Genomic DNA, 13,004 nt, shown 5'->3' with positions numbered 1-13,004 from the left:
CATATTCTCTGCCAAGTGTGTCAGATGTGCGTGCGATACTAAGTCACTTCAGTCATGTCTGACTCTTTGCAACTCTATGCACTATAACCTGCCAGGCTCCTCTGTCCATGGGATTCTCCAGGCAGGAATACCAGGGTGGGTTGCCATGCCCTCCTCCAGGGGATCTTCCTGATCCAGAGATTGAACCTGCATCTCTTGCGTCTCCTGCATTGGAGGCAGATTTTTTTTTTTTTTTTTTTTTACCACTAACACCATCCAGTTGTTGGTTATGTTAGGTAGCCCCACAATAATTCTTGTCCTTAGATAAGCAAAGCAGGTTTCACTGCAAGCCTGCATTAGGCATATAGTGGCGCTGAGGCTCGTGGTTTAATAGGGATGTTTGTAAATTCCATTTTGGGGATCCCAAACTGTGGCAACAAGTGAATCTTAAAGTCTTGCCTTTAGATTTGCTTTGACAATGTTGAACTGCTTATTTTATTTGATCTCTCAGCCCTCTTCCATCCCAGTGGGGTAAGCAAAGATTTTGTTTTTCCTATTTGAAAGATTAAAAAATGAGGTTCAGAAAAGCCCTTAAACAGCTAGAAAAGCACACAGGAAGCTCCTGGGACACTGACCACCAAAATGGCAACGCATTGCAATATGCTTGTCTGGAGAATTCCATGGACAGAGGAGCCTGGTAGCCTACAGTCCACGGTGCTGCGAAGAGTCAGACACAATTGAGCACGCGTGGACGCGCAGGTCCTGTGATGAAATCACCCCTGAGTAGCTTTCAAACGAGGAACATCTTTTCTCTTACATTTCTCTTCACCCCTTAACAAAAGTCCCCACTGCAACATGCATGTGAACAAGCCAGAAACCTTCTCAGCTCTCTATGCCACAACTTCTTAGCTTTAAACCCAAAACTTGCATGTAATTTCTGTAGAATTTCTCTGGGGAGAAATGACCTACTTCGTTTCCTATGTTCTTCCTTGTAATCACTCTGAGTCTTGGGAATTACCTTGTCCATGTATTTTCATTCAGAATGAATGCTTTAATATATTTCTTTAATCATCTGTTGCATCTGAGAATATTGTTTCATGCATATTAAAGACTTTGGGCATGTAATAGACCAGGGCTCTGACTAATAAAAGCACTCAAAGCATGTCACCCAGTTCTTATTGCTTTTCTTGGCTGCAGGATAGATGTGTTTTATTTGGCAAATCAAAATAACAATAATGAAAACAATAATGATGATAATCATGCTTATATTAAACAAAGGGAATCATTTTATTTTGTAAGAGTGCTATGGCCTTATATAGATCACTATTCTTTTGAAGGGATTGACCTTCCAACGTATTTCCAGAGTGGAAATCAATCAATGAGTATTAGGAACCTCAGTGGCTATACAGAGAGGCTTCTCAGGTGGTGCAGTGGTACAGAATCTGCCTGCCAACGGAGGAGATGCAAGAGGCATGGATTTGATCCCTGGGTCAGAACGATCCCTTGGAGAAGGAAATGGAAACCCGCTTCAGTATTCTTGCCTGCAAAATTCCATGGATAGACGAGCTTAGGGGAGTACACGACTGAGCATGCACACACACACACACACACACCTCTACTAGAAGTAAAAAGTCTTCTAGTCTGGTTTGGGCCTATGGGACTTTCACAAAATAAATAGTTAAATGTACAAACCACATGCTCTAGGAAAGCAGAGAAGGGAAAGTGTTGCCCAGCGGATGAGGTTTAAGTGTGATTTTGGGGAGAGGAGAAAGATCAAGATGACTGAGCAAAGGGAGAAGGGGATTTGGGGCAAGGGAGGAGACTTTAAAGATAAACGCAAAGTTGGAATCTCTGAATAAACGTTTGCTGTTCTGCTCATTGTTCTAGGTGAGGCGGCCCCAGAGATGAAAGATGCGGTCCTGATTCTAGACTTGTGAGTGGAGAAGACCCTCAGAGGTGCTGGAGGCGGAGTGGGAAGCCCCATGTTGGGTCTGAGCCAGGGATGCTCCCTGACCTCAGAGGAGGCTGCACCACACAGCTCGGGGAGAAACGAGAGGACACAGAAACCTTTCCCAGAGTTGGTAATGGCCAAGAAGAAACTTAAGGCATGAAGGAATCAGCCAGAGGAAGGATATTCCAGGCAGATGGAATCGTTTGGTGAGAGCAGGAGGAAAGAGAAGAGAGAGCTCATCACGTGTCTTAGTTTGGCTGCAGGGGGCATGTGTGCCAGGAGAATAAATAGTGAGGCTGAGGGACCAGGGAGATTGTAGTAAAGAATCCTGACTTTACCCTGAGAGCAGTCGGAACAAATGCCATATTGGTAGACCAGCTGGAAGAAAGAAGGTCTGATTAGAGCACAGTGTTCTGCAGAGGTTTTAAAAAAAAGAAGGAAGAAAGAGCGTGGAAAGGGAATGAGAAGGAAGACTTCACTGTCTTTCAAGAGGTCAGGATTAGAGCCAGAAGTTCGCGTGGCCACTGCAGGCTCATGTTCTTGCTCTGGCGTTTATTTCTGTGAGACCCATTTGATGTGACTTTCATGCGCGTGATAACACACAGTCAAAATAATCAGACCAGATTGTGTGAACAGGGGCCATCAACATCGTGCTGTCTGATTTAGCTCACATCATCTAATGATGACAGGTGGAAAATTAATGTTATGCCCTTCATAATCTCAATGAATGCCAATCTTTCTCAAATCATGTTTTGTCCCAATTTCTGATGTGCCGAAACTCCTTGTATAAAAGGACATGTGCTAAAGTGGACCTGAACATCACAAATGGTATATATTTCTTTCTTTATTCTTAATTCCTATTTGTAGATTCAAAAATCTTTGGGAGCAGGTTTACCTGGTCGTGGTTTAGTTGCTAAGTCATATCTGACTCTTGAAACCCCACAGAGTCCACCAGGTTCCTCCGTCCATGGGATTTCCCAGGCAAGAACACTAGAGTGGTTTCTCACTTCCTCTCCAGGGGATCTTCCCGACCCAGAGATGGAACCCGGACTCCTGCACTCCAGCCAGATTCTTTACTGACTGGCCATCAGGGCAGACATAGTCTTCTTTCCTTGATCTCAATCAATCAAGTACATTTGGATTGTCTTTTAACATTCAGGTAAAGGAAAATGGGAAAGTACAAAAGAGACCAATAATGGAGTATTTCACCATGATCCTTTAGTATGATTCTGAAAGTGAATTCACACAATCTTGCTGTTCAGTTTACCAGCCAGGAAAATGTCCTTAACAGCTTTCCTACACAAATGCCCTGAGGATGGATGATGCAACTAATGGCAAATTTCTGTATGACTTCAGGATTTATTGCTGAAAAGGGAATGCACTGTGATTCAGAGTCTTCCTGGAGTAAGTCACTATTGTCAGTATGTATCCGCCTATAATTTAGAAGTGGCGTCTTGATATGAGATGAGACAGGTAGTAGCTCTATAGTCCAACAGGCTTATGCAACAGACAGAACAGCTCATTTTCAAGGAATATTAAAGGATCAAGGTTAAAATGAAATTAAACTGCTAAAAGTTTGGTGTAATGAAAATATAGGGTTTTATAAAACATAGAGGCCAATTTGAAGGAACTCTGAGATGTAATCTGGGAACCGCTGTAATCTGAGGAAAAAAAAAAAAAAGGAGAAAAAAACCCAATAGATCAGTGTTCAAGTAAATGGCTTTATTTCCATGGCCCTGTTATGTAGTCAGTTCATTTATTTAAAAGTAATTTAATTTTAATTACCCCAGTACTGTTTCTGCAATGCTCACATTAAAAAGGACAGACTAAATTTCAACTCTCTGTGTTGGGAACAGAATGTTTTCTTTAAAAGCAACAGTTTCATTTAGCAAATGCAGTTCTTCATTTATTAGATAATTCAAAATAGGTACACTTCTATGGGACATGTGTCATCACAGAATGACATGGTATATGGCTAAAATTTGTACTTTTTAGGAGATTTAATGTATGGCATCCAAATATGGCAGATGTCAATCAAATTGCATGCCTTACTCAATTTCTTTCTCAAAGGATCATCTCCCATAGGCACCGCCAGTCAATATTAAGAGACGGTCACATGGACTGATTAGAGCCCATCTCGTAATCTGACCTGAGAACTGCTTAGTCTGGCATTGATTTGAGCTCTGGTGTCGTGCAGATGGATCTCCTTGAGGGATTTTCTTGGGAGGGGCTGAGAAAGCTGCTCTGCAGGAAGAAAACCACACACACACACACAGAACCCGAAAACAGCCACGTGGGCAGAAGGGACGGAGGAACTGCCTGGGATCCTGGTGGCTTCCTTTATCCTTCTCCTGTCCCGTGGGAGGCCAGTTTGCATTTTCTGCTCTCGGGTTCTTCCAAGAGATAACTCGATGCCCTGGAAATAAATCCACTTCCACACTCTTGACAAACTTAAATATGACTTTGTAACACGTGTACTCACCAATCCCTTTATCATCAAATTTTATCTTGGTGAGCCATCCTAGAATTTAACCACATTTTTATTATTTTTTCAGCCAGTGTCCCCTTATTTGTTCCTCCCCTAAAGCGACTGTATATAAGTTGTTTAAATAGTTAGCAATATTGTGCTAATCTGGCCAAGTATGGCCATAGACTGGATTTTAATGAGCTTCTAAGCCCAGTTAGTGCTTCCCAGGTGGTTCAGGTGGTAAAGAGTCAGCCTGCCAACGCAGGAGATGCAGAAGATGTGGGTTCCGTCCCTGGGGAAGATCCCCTGGAGAAGGAAGTTGCAACCCACTCCAGTATTCTTGCCTGTAAAATCCCATGGACAGAGAAGCCTGGTGGGCTACAGTCCATGAGGCCGCAAAGAGTCAGACACGATTGAGCACAAATACACACACAAACCCAGGTAGTAAATTTGGTACAATTCCCAACAAATGTATATCATTGGTTAAAAAGAAATGGTTAGGTTTCAGAAAAGACATATCATTGCAAATCTATCAGTTGGAAATCCAACCGAAGATGCCCGATGAGTGCAAGTTGGTGTCAGCACGGGAAATGAATGACGCTCTTACTATATCTGTCTTACCTATGAAAACATTTACATCCACAAATGCCTTATAATTGATTCCCAAACCTCTCCAAGGTTAGAATTACCCCGGAATGGTTTGTAAACATTAATTCCTAGGTCTGTCCCAAAACTATCGAGTAAGTACGGAGGGGACATGTGAGCTGGAAATCTGTGTATTTACAGCTCTGTAGGTGATTCTAAGACTCAGCCAGCTTTAAGGATCACTGTTCTAGAATACATATCATGTCTAGGGAGAAGCTTGCCATCGAAAATAAAACACCCATCAATATAGAAAAAAATCAATTATATTTCTAGATATCAGCATTGAACAACTGCAAACTGAAATTTTAAAAACTGTAGTTTATAAGAGCACCCAAAATGTGAAATACTTGGGTATAAATCTACTGACAAGTCCAAAATATATATATTCTGAACGTTATTAAATACTCATGAAAGAAATCAAAGATCTAGATATATGAAAATAAGTGCAATATTTATAGATTGGGAAATTTAATATGGTTAAGATGTCAATTCTTCTAAATGGATCTGTCGTTCCGACTGAACACCAACTGAAATCCTAGCAGCAGGTGTAAGGTTCAGGTGTGCGTGTGTGCTAAGTCGCTTCAGTTGTGTTTGATTCTGCAGACAAGAATACTGGAGTGGGTTGCCATGCCCAGGGGCTCTTCTCCACCCAGGGACTGAACCACTGTCTCCTTTATCTCCTGCAATTCTGTTTATTCTCTTTGCTTATCTCTTCTCTTACCAATGAGTGCGTATGTATTGATCCCAACCTCCTAACTTATCCCACCTTCCCTTTCCCACCTTGGTGTCCATGTGTTTGTTCCCTATGTCTGTGTCTCTGTTTTTGAATTTTTTAAGTTAGTTGTAGAATTTTTTTTCAAGAACCAGATTGAATTCCTACTCGCATTAATGTACAGTGAACACATCGTGGGGCAACCCAAGCCATAGGTGGGAAAAAGGTCCTTGAGAATAAATGAGGGTCTAGACATGCCCAGAAATGCCAAAGAGGGTCACAGGCTTCTCTTGCCTAAAACCAAGTTGCAACCAGCTGTAGTGTCCCTTGACCACATCCTAGACATTTGATGAAAAATAGTGTTCTATCATGGAAAGATAAGGAGTCCACATGGGATAAGATCAAAGCTAAAAGAGAAATTTCTGTTTAATGGATGAAAGCAAGATGTTCTGGCCAACTTTTTTTTTTTTTTTTAATGGTAAACAAAAAGAGGAGTTGATGTTAGAAGCAGAGTGAATTGTGTGACCCATGGTTTGGAAGAGTGTGGCCAGCTGAAAGCTTAAAAAAATTAATACTTTGAGAGTGCTTTACAGTTTTTTGCTTTCTGTCATCATAGCTCCTTTTTTAAAATGTATTTTTTAATTGGAGGAAAATTGCTTTACAATGTTGCGGTGATTTCTGCCATACAGCAATGCAAATCAACCATAATTATACATATATCACCTCAATCTTGAGCCTACTCATTCTTATCACATGTGTCGGTACTCTAACTGTTTTAAGAGCATGTTAAGATTTTGAAAATATATTTCTGAGAGTAATAGCGTGATCAGAAAAGATCCTATGGTGACTATATAATGGCTTTTTTCTTCTTTGCTTTAGTGAAATGCTTGAAAGCCTACTCTTTGTGCTGAAAGGATGATTTGCTATTTTAAAACTATTATAGACTCAGCGAGATGGAGTTTGCGCATGCATTTTAAATAACCAGGGCCGACTCACATGGGACGAGGGTGGTGGATAAAATACATGATTCATGATAAGAAGCTGCTGCCTTGAAATCACTTCTTACCATAACACTGGCCACTTCATTAGAGTGGTAATTAGAAAGAAAGAAGGAAGGAAGGGAAAAAACAGACAAGGCCATTTGAGGGGGAAATTAGCGTTTAATTTCCAAGACTGTTTTATTTTAATGAATGCAGCCCTGGCAGGATTTTGTACTTAAACTGGAAACTGAAGAATGATAAGGCTAGTGTTTTAGATCTGTCTTCTAAATGGAAAACACTTAATGAAGAATGTGATGAAAACGTATCTGATGAGTGAATTCATCCCTACAGTCAAATATAGTGTCTTTGAAGAAGGATTTAAGAAATAGATATACGTAGGTAGGCATGTGTGTGTAAGTCACATCCATTTCATCAGTTGCTACTGTCATTAAGCAAAGAAGGACTCTTTCGGGATGCACCTTTAGCTTGCTAAAGGTACTGTTAGGTCAAACCTTGCGTATTTCTTCTGGCTGTGCTGTGTGGGGTGCGGGATCTTCTGCACAACCACTGCTTTGGGAGCACAGGGTCCTAACCACTGGACCACCATGGAATTCCTAGATCAGGTCTTCTTAAGAGAAGACATTTCATTTGACTTCTTTACTTTAATGACAGGTGTCAACATCAAGACAGTCCTGAGATTTTATCATTTTGTGCTGCTTAGCAGAGAGATTGCAGAGAAACATTCTATCAATTAGAATATAGTTAAAAACTAGAGAAAAATGATTACTTATCTTTATGAATCTTCTCTGAATATATGTACAAAATATATTCTTAACAGTTAGGATATGTATTGATAGTAATGGACGTTTTCAGAAGGTACAAAAAAATCAGTCCCCAAATGGTCAAACTCTGTTGAGTCAGATAAGAAACCCAATGTACGCTTGGTGGCTCAGATGGTAAAGAGTCTGCCTGCAATGCAGGAGACCTGGGTTCAATCCCTGGGTCAGGAAGATCCCCCAAAGAAAGAAATGGCAACCCACTCCAGTATTCTTGCCTGGAGAATTCCATGGACAGAGGAGCCTGGCGGGCTACAGTCCGTGGAGTTGCAAAGAGCTGGGCACAACTGAGGGAGTAACACTTCTTCTATACCCTTGGTCATTCATTCCTTTCACTGTGACTGGCATTAGGAGGGGAAAAAAGAGAGGGCAGTGAGACCGGAAGGAAATCTACAGCAATCAGATGGCAAGGTCTCCATCTATCATTCTCTATCGTGAATAATTATCCATGTTTTACTTATTTCACCTATTTAAATCTTATCAATCATGTCAAACTGATTAAAATGGTCTAATTAATTATGTTTTAGAAATTTTGGGGGGTATCATAGGATTAAGACATTTAATAAAACACGGTTTGTGATTAAAGTCTCAGAAGAATCCCATAAGTGTTCAGCCCTACTTCCTGAGCCCCCTGTAATGAATATACAGTTCATTCTGAAGCAGTGGTAAATCATTGCAGTAAAGGTTTTCTTCATAATGTCACTGCAAAATAGCACAAAGAGTATTCTAACTACATGCCATGAAATTAAAACAACAGACCATGACTGGTAGGAAATTATGGGTTTATCTTAACTTTTGTGAAGATTTTTAAAAAAGCAATGTATATGGAAAAAGTAATGAATATTAAATCTTTCATACACCTGCCATGATTAAAGAATTCTTTTCACTTATAACAGCAGTGACTTTGCAACATGGTAAGATTTCCATTCGGTTTGAACAAAGAGACTCAGACAAATTAAATAGGCTCAGGCCACACAGAACAGTGAGTCTGGAAAGCAAGCAGAAGTCTATCGGGTGGAAAGTATTCAAATAATTCCAGATGTCCTGATATTGAAAACATCCTGAGTCTGTAGCTAAGACCTCCACACTGGAGTGCGGTGCATGGACCGGCAGAACCAATGCCTCATTGGTAAAATTTCAGGCCCCAAGCTAAATCTTCCTGAATTAAAATCCTATTTTCAAAGCAAATGCTCAGGTGATTCATCTGCATACTCAAGTTTTATAAGCACTACCATTGTGGGGAATTATCAATTATCATTCAAGGTTAGTAAGATCTTCCTGGAAGGAAATCAACATAAGTTTATATATTTTTATATAGTTTATATATTTTTATATAGTTTATATATTTTTATTTAGACATTATAGCAGATCTTCTCTGGAATGGGTGTCCCTTAAGAGGTTCTTTATGTGTGGAGTCTAAAAAGAAACAATACAAATGAACTTCGGAAACAGAAAGAGACTCAGATTTAGAGAATGAACTTAAGGTTGCAGAGGGCAGAAGGGTGAGGACAAGGGGAGTTTGGGATGGACATGTTCACTCTGCTGTATTTAAAACGGATAACCAACAGGGACCTACTGTGTAGCACATGGAACTCAGCTCAATGTTATGTGGCAGTCTGGATGGGAGGGGAGTCTGGCGGAGAATGGATACATGTATATAGGTGTGGCTGGGGCTTCCCCGGTGGCTCAGATGGTAAAGCATCCGCCTGCAATGCAGGAGACCCAGGTTCAATCCCTGGGTTGGGAAGAAACCCTGGAGAAGGAAATGGTTACCCATTCCAGCATTTTGCCTGGAGAATTCCATAGATAAAGGAGCCTGATGAGCTGTAGTCCACGGGGTCGGACACCACTGAGTGACTAACACTTTCACTTGGGCACTTTCACAAGTATGACTGAGTCCCTTTGCTGTTCACCTGAAACTGTCACAACATTGTCAGTCGGCTACACCCCAAATAAAATACACAGTGTTTTCCTAAAAAACGAGCGCTGTATTTGATTCTTTTTGTCCATGAAAAGAGTGAAAGTTGCTCAATCATGTACGACTCTTTGCAACCCCATGGACTATACAGTCCACGGAATTCTCCAGGCCAGAATACTGGAGTGGGTAGCCTATCCCTTCTCCAGCAGCTCTTCCTGACCCAGGAATCAAACAGGGGTCTCCTGCATTGCAGGCAAATTGTTTACAAACTGAGCTATTTTTTTGGCTCACATTTGGTTCTGTGAATGAACAAATGCTGTTAAAATAAAAATAGAGCAGCCAAGGGATTTCCTTGGTGGTTTCCAGTGGTTATGACCCCGTGCTTTAACCACAGGGGGCGCAGGTTCAATCCCTGGTCAGGGAACTAAGATCCCTAAGATGACTCTTTGAGGTGTGGCCAAAAAAAAAAAAAAAAAAAAAATAGAGCAGTCAAGTCAGTGATGTTACATTTGTTAAAAAGGTTAGGATGGTTAGTTCAATGGACAAGTATTGACACAAGGACATTCCATGGACATATGTGGAAAGCAGAATGTGTGCAAATGAGACAGCTGTGCTCAAATGAATAATGGAAACAGACTGTTATTTAATTAATTAGGAAGGAAGCACACAAATTTTGAGCATCACTCTGCTTCACCCGATAATTTGAAAACCATGTCATTTAAAGAGCAGTTGTGACACCAGGATGCGTAAATATTTTTTCATCATGCCAAGTCATACTGTTGGTTCATAATCTTGGTCAAATTTTACTAGAATTCTGTGTTCTTTGACCAAGGAAAATCTAGAATGTAAAATGGGGTAAAGATAAAAATCACTACAGAAGGGAGTTCAAACCTGGTTCTCTGTGGCAACCGAGAGGGAGGGGATGGGGTGGGAGGCTCAAGATGGAGTGGACATATGTATATTTAACAGCTGATTCATCTTGGCGTATGGCAGAAACAAACACAATATTTTAAAGTGATTATCCTCCAGTGGAAAAAAGAGACACACACACACAAAATCACTGTAGGAAATTAAGAGACTCAGGTTAACAGTCCAGCTAATGCTAGAAGTTATTTTCAAACATCTGTTAAACCTGAAACCTGCAGGGTAGTCCTATCTATCTGCATCAGGGTAAGTGTCACAGGTTAGGGGCGCGGCCCCCACAAGACTGCCCTTGCTTTAGAACCAGCTGCAAGCCCCGAGGACCCCAGGCCACCAACCAGTAATAAATGCGGGGAGTTCCCACTTTCCCCTCAGGTTCCGGACTTCGCTAGAACAACTAACAGAATTCAGGGAAGCACCATACATCCCACTGCAGTTTTATCACGAGTGTGCTGTTCTGCGCTCAGTCGTGTCCACCCTTTGTGACCCCAAGGCTTGCAGCCCGCCAGGCTCCTCTGCCCGTGGGATTCTCCAGGGAAGAATACTGGAGTGAGCAGTCATGCGCTCTTCCGGGGCAATCTTCCCGACCCAGGGACTGAATCTGAGTGTCTCATGTCTCTTGCCTGGCAGGCGGATTCTTTCCCAGTAGCACCACTTCATCATACAGGGTACAAATTCAGAACAGACAAGAGACCCGTGGAGTGAGGTCTGGCAGGATTACAAACACTAAGCTTCAGTGTCTACAGGAGCCTCACCCATGGCACATCCATCCGTGGGTTCCTCCAACCGGGAAGCAATCCTAAACCTCAGTGTCTAGGGGTTCTACTGGATCTCATTACATAGCCATGATTCGTTGAATCACTGACCATACAATTGAACTCAATCTCCAAACCTCTTACTTTCCACCAAGATTGAGCTGATGTCCTGAGGCTCAAAACCCCGAATCATAGTCACATGGTTAGTCTTTCCAGCATGACCAGCCCCCACCCTGGAAGCACCATGACTGGACCGCCAGGGATTTCCCCTGGAATTCCTGTAGTTAATATTTTAAATTCCCTTATTGTTAATTTTTGGTAGTGAGGCTACATGATATAATATCTGAAAGATCATATTTTAAATCTGGCACAAAGTACACATTCAAATGTTGATTTCCTTTCCTATAGATATTAGTATGTATTTTACACTATTACTATTCCACGGATACAAGTGAGATAAAGTTTATCTCCTTCTGATGGTAGGTCAAAGAAGATGGGAATACAGAGTTAGTCTGACAAACTGACTTTTAAATAACACGCTGAACTGTTTAAAATTGGGGGTAGGGTGGGTGGGATTGGGAGTTTGTAACCGGCAGACAGTAAAAAAAAATTAGAGAAGTATGGGGATAAAAGGATGGATAAGTTAAAACTGTAATATTTCATCAAGGATTTAGAAAAAAAATTTTTTTAAAGCACAAATCCTTATTGTCTTAGAATTTAAGGCAGTAGTATAAAACGGAACAAATTAACCTTTCCCTTTAAAATATGAAAAGTTTCAAAATGATTACCATTTGGGGAAAAAGAGACCCACATTATTTTATTTAACATATGATACATGAGCCAACTCATTGGAAAAGACTCTGATGCTGGGAACGATTGAAGGCAGGAGAAGGGGATGACAGAGGATGAGATGGTTGGATGACATCACCGACTCGATGGACGGGAGTTTGAGCAAGCTCCAGGAGCTGGTGGTGGACAGGGGAGCCTGGCATGCAGCAGTCCATGGGGTCGCAGAGTCGAACATGACTGAGTGACTGAAATGAACTGAGGGAGGCCTGGTGTGCTGCAGTCCAGGGGGTCACAAAGAGTCAAACGCAACTGAACAACAGGAAAATGAGGCAGAATTTCTTGGGCTAGATCCTTAATGATCATGCGTTCTGTTGTACCCATGTATGCACATAACAGGGTAAGGTCACCATCAGAATATGATGGAATTTTAAGAATGAAATTAAATATTCCAAGTATACTACACTCACGAAGTGTAAATGATATTACTAAGAGCGTGGATATCAAGCTGTTTTAGCCTGTATTACTTACAGTGAAAATGAAGATTAATAGGATTTAATACAGTTAAAGCAATTCCAAAACTCAGGGCTAAAAAATTAGGGCCAGAATCTTTCTGAACTTAAGACTCAAAACTGTGCAAGCAACATACTGCACATATCTGGTAAATCTACTTGCGCCCTCAAATTTATCTCATCTTCAAGCTGCCAAATTACATTTCACTTTTAAGAGAAACTATGATATATTATTTAAGAAAACAATTACTTTCCCTTTGGGATTCCCTGGTGGCTCAGTGGTAAAGAATCCTGCCAATGCAGGAGACATAGGTTTGAATCCTGGGTCAGGAAGATCCCCTGGAGCAGGAAATGGCAACCCACTCCAGTATCCTTACCTGGAGAATCTCATGGACAGTGAAGCCTGGGAGGCTACACTCCACAGGGTTGTGGAAGAGTTGGACATGACTTAAGAGACTAAACAACATTTTCCCCTCAATTTAAAAATTCAGATCATGACGTTTCCTAGCACCTTTGATGAATAATAGGAAATCTGTCTTGTG

The sequence above is a fragment of the Ovis aries genome, chromosome 20, assembly GCF_016772045.2.
Source record: "Ovis aries strain OAR_USU_Benz2616 breed Rambouillet chromosome 20, ARS-UI_Ramb_v3.0, whole genome shotgun sequence".
Lineage (NCBI taxonomy): Eukaryota > Metazoa > Chordata > Mammalia > Artiodactyla > Bovidae > Ovis > Ovis aries.
The sequence above is the reverse complement of the archived record's forward strand: the minus strand, read 5'-3'. Positions refer to the sequence as shown.